The 9,998-nt window shown below is 45.5% G+C and overlaps 1 long non-coding RNA gene across 1 annotated transcript; it reads left to right on the top strand.

Annotated features, from left to right (window-relative positions):
* The first annotated feature begins 288 nt into the window (after nucleotides 1-288).
* Nucleotides 289-9,479, top strand: LOC141545575 (uncharacterized). Its single transcript, XR_012483071.1, has 2 exons — nucleotides 289-387; nucleotides 7,690-9,479. It is a non-coding gene; the product is annotated as an uncharacterized LOC141545575 (long non-coding RNA).
* The last annotated feature ends 519 nt before the right edge of the window (nucleotides 9,480-9,998 follow it).

Raw genomic sequence — 9,998 nt, 5'->3', positions numbered from 1 at the left:
CAGAAAAGCTGGACTCAGAGTCCAACTCGATGAGTTACCGGTGGGAACTCAGCCTCACTGAACCTCAGTTATCCAGGTCAGAGTTATCAACGTAGCATCCGGGCCTTCCCAGGGATCGGAGCTGAGATTTCAGCAGCTTGGACAGGGAACGTTTTTACTCTCTACCTGAAATTTAGCATTTCTTTTTATTCTTAATATAGCCCACAAAAGCAATTCTGAACACCAGACAGGGGTGGGGTTCCATGACCCGGAAACACTAAGATCCCGTTCTAGGTCAATAATTCTGATACCACACAGTGGACGGGTTCCATGACACGGAAACACTAAGGACCCCTGCTCTAGCTCGGAGCCCATGATGTCACCTCGGAAACCCCCCAGGAGAATAGAGTGGGTTTGTGGAGAACTGCACGTTTACCATGTATTGGATTGCTTGCTGTCTGGGGGAGGGGGAGAGGGGGAAGAAAGGAACAAAAACTTGGGATGGGCTTTTCACAAGGGGGATGTTGAAGATTGTCTTTGCACGTGTTGGGAAAATTATAATCTTGTTTTAAAAATTACTTCATAAATACATTTAGTAAATTAATGAAAGTAAATAAAAAGTCTGCCTCGGGCGCTCGCGCTCCCGTCTCCAGAAGGACTCGGGGTCTCACGGAGAACGCGCCCCTTCCGCAGGCCCCGCCGAGGCGGCCCGGTGGGCTGCCCCGCCGCTCTTTGCGGGCACAGTCCAGACACAGGCCTCCGCAGAGTGCCCGGCTCGGAACTCGACCCTCCGACGCCGGGCAGGTGCCCGCTGTTTCCTTATTCCAGCCGGGGGTTTTTCCTGGGAAGCAAGGCCCACGTGGGCTTGTTTAGAAGCCACCTGCTGCGACCCACGCATGGGCTCCGGCAGAGCCCTGGGAGGCGCAAGCTGTGGGGCTGGCCTGCGCCCAGCGCGCCGCTCCGGGGAGGGCCACACGGGGGCGGTGTTAGCCGCGGGATGAGAAGGCTTCCCGGCGGTGACCGGGGCGTCGGAGAGCCGGGACTGCCAATTAACTCCCGAAACCCTCCTGCGGGTCCGCCTCCGAGCGGGGGCGTGCCCCCGAGAGCGCTCGCTCCGGCCACAGGTTCCCGGCCCCCGCGGATCGGGAAGGGGAAGCCCCGCCCTCGTCCCGCCGGAGGAGCCAGTTAGTTTGAGTGGCAGTCGCGTGCCCGGGGAAGCAGCGGACCGGGTTGGAGGGAGCCCGGGCGGTGACTTACAAGGAAATCTGTTTTACCCGGGTTCTGGAGCCTGACTCCCTAGCCAGGAGCCGGCATTGGCGCGTCGCAGCCCGCGCCAGAGGGTCCGAGCGGGAGCCCCGTCCTCCCTCAGTGTTACTCGCACCAGGTCCTGGGGGAGACAAGCGTCTCCCGCGCGTCCGGGACTGACACGGAGGCCGGTCCGGGCCCGCCGTTAACCGTGGGAACGTGGCTTGCCCGCGGGGGTTCCCCGGGCTGTAGAACGAGGCTTTGCACGGTCCCTCTGCTCCTGCCCCTCTCTGATTCCTGAGCTGTCCGTTCCGGGAAGTCTTCGGAGCCTGCGCGTTTTATGCGGCCATGATCACTGACTTTATACCAGTATGAGCCCTGGGGGCTTCCCCGTGTATCCTCCGAGTCTCGGAACAAATATCGTCCTCCCCTTCGTACCTGGGGGGGTCAGACACCCCCCGTCCAGTCCCCCGCCCTCCCCGTGCTCATCCGCAGCCTCGCGGAGTCACATTCAGGTGTCTGGTTTCAGATGAGAAAACGACACTGCGTTCAGAGTGTCCACATGCATACAGACCGGAAGGGGCCACGGAGACCGTCCCGCTTAGCGCTCTCAATTCTCAAGGAAGCAAGACCGGGGCGCGAGCTCCGCCAGAAGCGGGATCTGCACCCTGGGCCCGACTGCAAACCTTGCTCTCCGTCCCCGCGCGGCCCGGCCAGCCAAGAAGCAGAGACCGAGAGCAGTTACGTCCTTTCACACACGGCCCCGGGAGATGAGCCGGAGACGGGCAGGGTGTCATTCAGACCCAAGCCGAGTAACGTCTGGAGAGGCCGGTTTCATCTTTCCGTTACACGGCCACTGAAGAGTTAATGCTCTTAAAATTTCTCCGCTCCGACCCCTGTGGAAATGTAGTCTCTTTTTCTTATTTCCCCCCTGAGCAAAGGCCTGTTTTTCCCTCCAATCTTCCCTCCCCCATTAAACAATCTTGTAACAAAGTGTCTTTTAATATTTCAGGGATTTGGGGTGGCTAGGGGGCGCAGTGGAGAGAGCACCAGCCCGGAAGTGGGGAGGACCCGAGTTCAAATCCGGCCTCAGACACTTAACCCTTCCTGGCTGTGTGACCCTGGGCAAGTCACTTAACCCCAGCCTCAAAAAAAAAAAAGATATTTCAGGGATTTTCAGACACCTGCAAATGGGAAATAGAGCAGAAGAACCCGCTACGTTATCATGTAATTAGATTTCAACGTCTAGTAATAACATCAGTGGCACATTACAATGCCCTTTTCCTGTTTTTTAATTTGGGCAATGGCTTTCCTTCCTGGAAGACTGGGAAGCCGATGTCGCCCAGTTTGTTTTCTTAATGCTGGATGAAAGCCATTAAATTTAAAGCTGAAAGTGGCTACAAGTTACCTCATGGGAGGTGACAAACCTGAACCAGGTGAAAGCAGGCATCCAACCCAGTTCCTCTCTTGGTAGAGAAAACTGGCTCCTTAAAGGTAAAGTGGCTTATACCCACCACCGCCTGCAGCTGGCAGCTCCGCGAGGGCCAGAACGGGTGAGGAAGTCAGATAATTTGACTAGCTCCGGGTCATACAGTCAACATGTGTCAAAGGAAGGATTTCCACTTAGATCCTTCAGCTTCCAAAGCCTGCTCTCTCTGAGCCGACCACTGGGCCTCTTCTTGTTCCGAATTCGATGAAAATTGTATTTGTGTGTGGAGTAGAAGAATGTTATTTCCGTAATAACATGCAGATGTTCAGATTCATTAATTTTAGAACTTCCATCACAGTTTACAGTGGAGGAATCTCAAGTGGTTATGAAATTTGTTTGCTGCAGATAAACAAGCAAATAAAAAAACCTAGTTATGTATACAAACTTCTAAACCTGTTACTGGAAGAGAATTCTGTGATTTCCTCCCGTGGGGCCAGGTGAAAAGCGAGAGACTGAGCTCCATTTTGTGGCTTGTGATGTCTTTGCAGTACAGTAGCAACTTAAAGGAGAATTCTTGAAGGTCACCCAGCCCAACTTCCACCTGAAAGATCCCTCTCCATTTTCCCCTCAGAATTCTCTAAGCCTCAGGAATGCCCTACGATATATCTTATGAGTCATTAAAAGGCCTGGGGTCTGTTGCTATGAAGGGATGTCACACGGATCAAAATAACAAATTTATTGATCCTTAAATGATGAATGGAAACTAAAAACATTGTCATGCTCTAATAAAATCACTTGGCTTTATTATCAGACCTCGTGGGGCTAATAATCCCCATAAGAAATATTTAAATAAAAAGACGACAGCAATAATTGGAGGAAGGAACCACAGTAGGTTCCAAGGCCCTAAGGCCTGTGTAGATCATTCCGAATACTCCCTTGTCCATTCCTGGAAAGTGCTTCTGCAATGAGGTGTATGGTCACAATACATTGTCCCTCCCTAAATTTCAGTTGTTTTCTCTGTAAAATGGGCATATGAAGATGGCCCTTTTTGACAAGGTAATTTTGATTCTGCCTCATTTTTTAATCTAGATTTAATCACCAATTGGGAGTTGCCCCAGTAAAATAGACACCAGCTAACGTCTCCCATTGTGCCAAAAGCCATCTGCAGTCCTCCTGATCTCTGGGAAAAGGGAGGCAGGTGACCTTGCCCAGCCCTCAGTCATGTCATCACCTCCCTGATTTCAAGGTGCTCTCCAAGGATGAAGAACAAACAAGAACTACAAAAGGAGTATCACAATATTTACATTATAGCTTTTAGAGTGAGGAAAGCATCGTGAGGACCTTAAACCTATAAATGTGGGCTGTATAAATATAGCAACAGGTCAAGGTGAGGAAGGACGTAAGTTTTCTGTTCTAGGGACCGTACACGTACAGCCCCAAATATTGTCAGCACAAGAGACACGGTCCCGGCCAACACAGCCTCGCTACCTGGAGAAAGAGTTCCATTGAAGATCTCCATTAAAATGTCTTATTAATTTTCAGGAGCTCTGCAGGCAATACCATTGTTTTCCTTCTCGGAAAGGAAATATAACCTAAGGTTTCAAACAGCACTATAAAGATCAACGACAGCTACATCTGATTTAATTAACACACAGGCTGCATCTACATGGCTTGACTGAAAATTCAAATGCAATCCTCAACCACTGTGCTGCTTCATTAAATCAATTAAATCTACCTGAGCCTGTTATCTGTGGCCCATCCCTGTGTCTGCTACTGAAGCAGGCGGCCCCTCCCACTCCCCATCAGAGAAAGGAAGAGATGAACCTCTTGTAACATCCATTACGGTTCCCAGGGAACCAGAGGCTTCTCCTGAACCCTGAACCACCGAGTGGTCCCCAAGCTCCTTTACCCTTGGACTCTGCTGTGAATGAAAAAGGGAAAGAAAGAAAAAGGGAAAAGAAAAAGCAGAAGCCCTGCCATGACAACCCAGCCCAGTCAGTCCTTGTCACACCAAATCTTACCCATCACTGCTGCCATGGGCAGGGAGGCGGACGGCTTTTCTTAAAGACACCACTTAGGGAGAGTTCTTGACTGTTCATGAGGGCAGTCGTGGACATCAGCTCAAAGGCCACTTGGCTTATTTGTCCGAGCTTCCAGGGGAACCAGGGAGCTTCCTCTTAGCCGAGTTCCCATCCCTTCTGAAGCATCATCTGGAAATAAGGATAAATTACCTTTAGTCTCTCTGTGCAATTAACTTTTCTGCCCTTGTGCCAGCAGGAAAGAGTCTAGATTTTTTTAATGCTTTATTGAGGTCCCTTCTCCCCAAACAAGCAGAGGAGACTTTCCTCCACCAACTGTGGGCTTCTTTCTGGACTTGACATTTACCTTTGCTTGGTTTCTAAGCCATTTTGTTATCACTAATTTCCCTTTTGTAATATGCTTTAATTTACTCTCTTTCCGATGGATTTTCCCCTTCTTTCCTTCCTTTCTCCCTCCCTTCTTTCCTCTCCCCCTCTCTTATTCTCTGTCTCCTTATTTTTCTTCCATCCTTTCTTCCTCTAACCCTCCCTCTCTTTTTCTTTTGTTCCTTCCTTTCTTGTTTTCCTTCCTTTTTTCTTTTCCCTCCTTTCTTTTTTCTTTTTCCTTTCCTCTTTCCTTCCTTCCTTTTTTCTTTTCCCTCCTTTTTTCTTTTTCCTTTCCTCTTTCCTTCCTTCCTTTTTTCCTCTATTTTTTTCTTTCTTTCTCTTGTTCTTTTTCTTTTTTCCCCCCCTCCCTTTCTTCCCTTTTTCCTCCCTTTTTTTCTTTTTCCTTTCTTCTTTTCTTTTTTTTGGTTCTTCTCCTTTTTTCTCTTTTTTCTCCCTCCACCTCTTCCTTTTTCCTTCCTTTCTTTTTCTTCCATTTCTTTGCTTTCTTCCTTTCTTTTTCTTTATATGGTTTCTCTCTTCCTTCCCTTTTCCTTTCTCTCCCTCCATGTCCTTTTGTTTTTGCTTCCTTTCTTGCATGTTTGATTCTCTATGGCCTTGAAAAGTTTTCTAAACAAAGGAAAATACCTTTTCTAACTTTCTATTTTCCGTTTTTGTTGTCTATACTGCCTCCCCTGGCCCCATTTTTTTCAATTACAAGCCACCTGACAGAATTATGTTAGAAATGGAAATGTTTGACAAGTTGTAGATAACAAAGACACAGAAATAACTGATTATGCTGAGAGGGTCACATTGCATAAATACCACAGTAAGAGATGAAAGAAATACTGGCTGCAGCATACAGATTTCTCTTTATAATTTTCCAGTATCACTGAATATATTCTACCAGCTTGCATTGGATAAACTTTAAAAAGAAAGACTGGACAGTAACCTTTCTGAGATAAGCAAAATGAAATACTTCTATAATCATGGGAAGTTTTCTGATCGGCATACCTCTTACTTAGCCACAAAATTTACTCTAAAGTAGGACCCCTTCTTGGGCCAGAATTCTATGTCTTACCTTTTTACTACCATTCATCTTTTCTCTTAAATTCATAAACTTGGGATTATCTTAGAATTGTCTCTCTCCCTCGTCCCAAAATACTTAAGTCCTTCCAACTCTATTTCTGAAATATCATTTGCATCCTTTTCCATCCTTTTACATTCCCATCCTAGAATAAGTCTTTATTATCACCACTTGAACTGCTGCAATAAGCTCCCTTTCACCCACTTCCCTTCAATTCATCCTTCCTCCAGCCAATAGAGTGATCTCTCTTATATCTGCTCACATCATATCCTGGCTCACAAATAAATATTCAGTGGTTCCCTGTTGCCCTGGGGTGTCAAATTCAAACATGAATGGAAACCACTAAGCCATATAGCCATCTCTGTGGATCACATATTGACAGTTTTAAAATATAATATGCAAAGGCTTGAGTTGGGTAATTTTAACCAGAAAAAGGACGGAACTTTTGGGCAGAACATTTGCAATATTTATTAATAACAGAAAGGAAGATTAAGATCTCTATACTAATGAGGACCAGTATAGATAAATATCCCTGTAGGCATTGTGAGGTCGGAGAGGAGTAAAATCCATCTGTGGGCTTCAGAGAGATGGAACGTCATCACAGAAATGCAGGAAGGCTCTGGGGCTTTCACCACAGACAATGTCATCCCTGTGGAAGGTTTCTGTCTTCCTGGCTACCTTGTCCTCCATACAAGTCACGGGCTAATGGTAAAAGACCATTTATCCAGTCTGCAGACATACACTTTCCCAACTAGCAACAAGAAATCTCCCTAAGCTCTTAACATTATGATGGGAGCAGTATTTTTTCCAGCAACTTATCTCCAAAAGTTGATATAGGCCCTTGCAGAAATCAGGAAGTCTAGATATATATCTTAGTATTAGGGGGACAGAACACTAGAGATCAGGCTGAAGTCTCCCGGGAATTAGAACAGACTGCCCATCTTTTCTCCTTGGAAAACTGGCCCCTGTCTGGCAATTCTCTATGAGTTCCCTCTGTGGAGAGGGAAGGAGGTAAATCCTAGCCCTGACCCATCTGAAGTTCAGATAAGATGAACACTCCTCAGGGATACAATTAACACTTCACACCTCCTCGGGTCTCTATGGCAGCTCTGCTCCTTGAGTTCATGTCTCCAGATGAGCCATTTCCAGGTTGACTCCCACACTTTCTCCCAAGGGAGAGATTCCTTACTGTCTCCTAGCTTGGGATTCAGGCACTCTGTATAACCTATAATGATGCAGTTTCTCTGCCCCCCAAAAAAGGAAACATCATCTCACATAGAAAGGAGCTATGGACTTTAGTGGCTATGGGAGGGTTCTAGGCACAGGGAGAATCCAAGGAGAAAATGAGGGAAATGTGAGGGGATGCTTTTAATTAGGTTGTGAAACTTAAAAGGACCTAAGATAGCTAATCTAACCCCTTTCATTTTATAAACAAGAAAACTGGGGCACACTGTGGGGAAATAAGTAAGCCAAACTAACGTGGAGAGTAAACAAAGCGGGGGTTTGAATCCAGGTTCCTTGACCCAGTTCTACTGTTTATGTCACAGTTTCCTAACAGTCCCCGAGAAAAATATTTCGAGAGATAAATTAAAGATGCCTACCACTCTTCAGAGCATCAGAGAAAAGCTACTTTCAGAGCCAATCGAAACCGTACTTATGCATGATAATGAAGTCCACATCCTGATGTTCTGAGCACATTATGAAAATCTCTGCAATTACAGCAGCGCGCATCGGACCTGGAAGAGATGCAGCTAGACCATTTCCAACTTTGGCATCCAAGAGGAAAAAAATCATCAAGCTTCATCCATTTTCTCTCACTGCTAATGAATGCTTCTATTGTTCCAAACTGTCCAGAATGACTCTCTTGACAATACAGGTAATTAATGTACCACACTTCTGGCTTCAGATACAGCTGGAAAATGTGGTGGCAGCTGATAATTGAATCAGCTTCTCAAAACTTTCCCTTTATCTTAATGAATAACATGGATGCCTTCAATTTGTAGCGCTCATTTCTTCCTGGAAGCTTGCTCACACCATCCTTATAAGTTCAGACATCCCACTCCCTTACAAAATGGGAAACTGAGGCAGGGAAGGTTAAAAAGCATAACATCACAGAGCTAGAAGAGAGTTCAAAAGCTACATCCTTAATTTACACGTGAGAAATCAAGACCCAGAGAAAATAATTGGTAAATAACATGTCAAAGTTGGAATCTGAATCCCCCTCAAAGCCAGTGCTGTTCCTACCATGTCACACTGCTTCTTTAAGCTTTCCTACATCTGAAGATTGAAACAGTCAATCTCATTGCCTCTGATCTTGTTGAAAATTGAGACTGCATCATGACTTCTTATTATATGAGATTTAAATTAGCAAACCCTCCTATCCAGAGATCATTTGTGGGACACTGAAAAGTGGTACGAAGTAATATAGGTGGATTTGTTCATTCTTGGGTCATTTTTTTTTACTTTGGTGACCACTCTGCTTTGGAATTTATGGATAAAGAATAAATTCAATGGAATCTTGAGAATAAAGCTCCCAAGGTAAAATAATTTTGTTTTTAAAATTTGAACTGGAGTTTTACCATCACTTCTTCATCCAGGTTAGACTGGATTAGAACTAAAATTAGAGCTCCCAGAGCTAATTCCTATGATACTGAAACATCTATTGTCATCACTTGGAGCCCTGGTCCTCACCCTCCAGAAATGGTCATCGAACAAAATCTAAGCTTTAAAAACATAAACTAATTTCAGTGAAAGTGGTCACTGAGAATGAGATTTCCAACTATGAGCTACAAAGAGCATAGACAATTCAACGGGACAAAGCCGAGTGGGCCAATGCTCTGGGTTGAGCTAATTGATTAGTTTGCTACGGAGTTTAAGGATATAGTCAGGATCTGGAGATGCTGATATCACTTCCTGCCAGATTTAGACGCTCCACGTAATGGAGGTAGCAAAGTGACAATCTCAGAGTCCGCCATGTTGTTCACCCTTCATTTGTGAAGAGAACTGATGAAATCACAGGAAGATATCTTGACATGAGCATGAATTGAAGTGAGAGAGTTACACAAAGTCATCGTGTTTGCTCTCTCTTCCACAGTCATCAATGGCTAGACAAAGTTGAGAAGACCCAGACACACAGAGGAAAGCTAGGCAAGGTGCAGGAGAGTGTGATTGAGGTCCCAGAGGCAGAAAGATGGTGGGAGAAGTAATAACTTTTGCTGAGAATGTAGCATTGAAAATATAAAGGCCAAAGCTGAGGAAATGTCAGATCACTGTAAAATATTAAGAGAGCTGATTATGTAAACATTTTTGTATGAATGGTAAAGAACGTAATCCACAACTCGAGTTCAAATTTCCTGTTTAAATATTGTTAGCTTGAATGTTAATCTACCCTCCTTGTTAAATGACCAGTGCTGCAAATATTGATCATTATGAATTGAAAGCATAAACTTGGGGGAGGGGGATGGAGAAAAGCAGAGACGCACATTTGCACAAACAAACAAGAGCAATAAATAATATAAATGTCTTGGGACTCAAGAACCATTTCCAAAGCAAAATGTAACAATTGCCTTTTTCAGCCCAATTTCCTCAACCTCCTTTCATTTGACTGAACACTCATCACATATCTGGGCACATGGACAAGAGCTCAAACAAACAATGTAAATGGCCAAACACCATGGAAACCAAAACAAACTTTACACCACTAACCCACAACAATAAGTCTCTACGGACTTCGGAGCAGCCCTCAGAACCCCAGTCCCATCCACCAGCCACAAAGTCCCATTTCCTAATGATCAGATGGAGCCAGTACATGTTGCCTCCCATCCTGATGACCACCAACAGAGGCTTTGACAGACAG

This window comes from Sminthopsis crassicaudata, chromosome 6 (assembly GCF_048593235.1).
Source record: "Sminthopsis crassicaudata isolate SCR6 chromosome 6, ASM4859323v1, whole genome shotgun sequence".
NCBI lineage: Eukaryota > Metazoa > Chordata > Mammalia > Dasyuromorphia > Dasyuridae > Sminthopsis > Sminthopsis crassicaudata.
The sequence above is the reverse complement of the archived record's forward strand: the minus strand, read 5'-3'. Positions and strand labels throughout refer to the sequence as shown.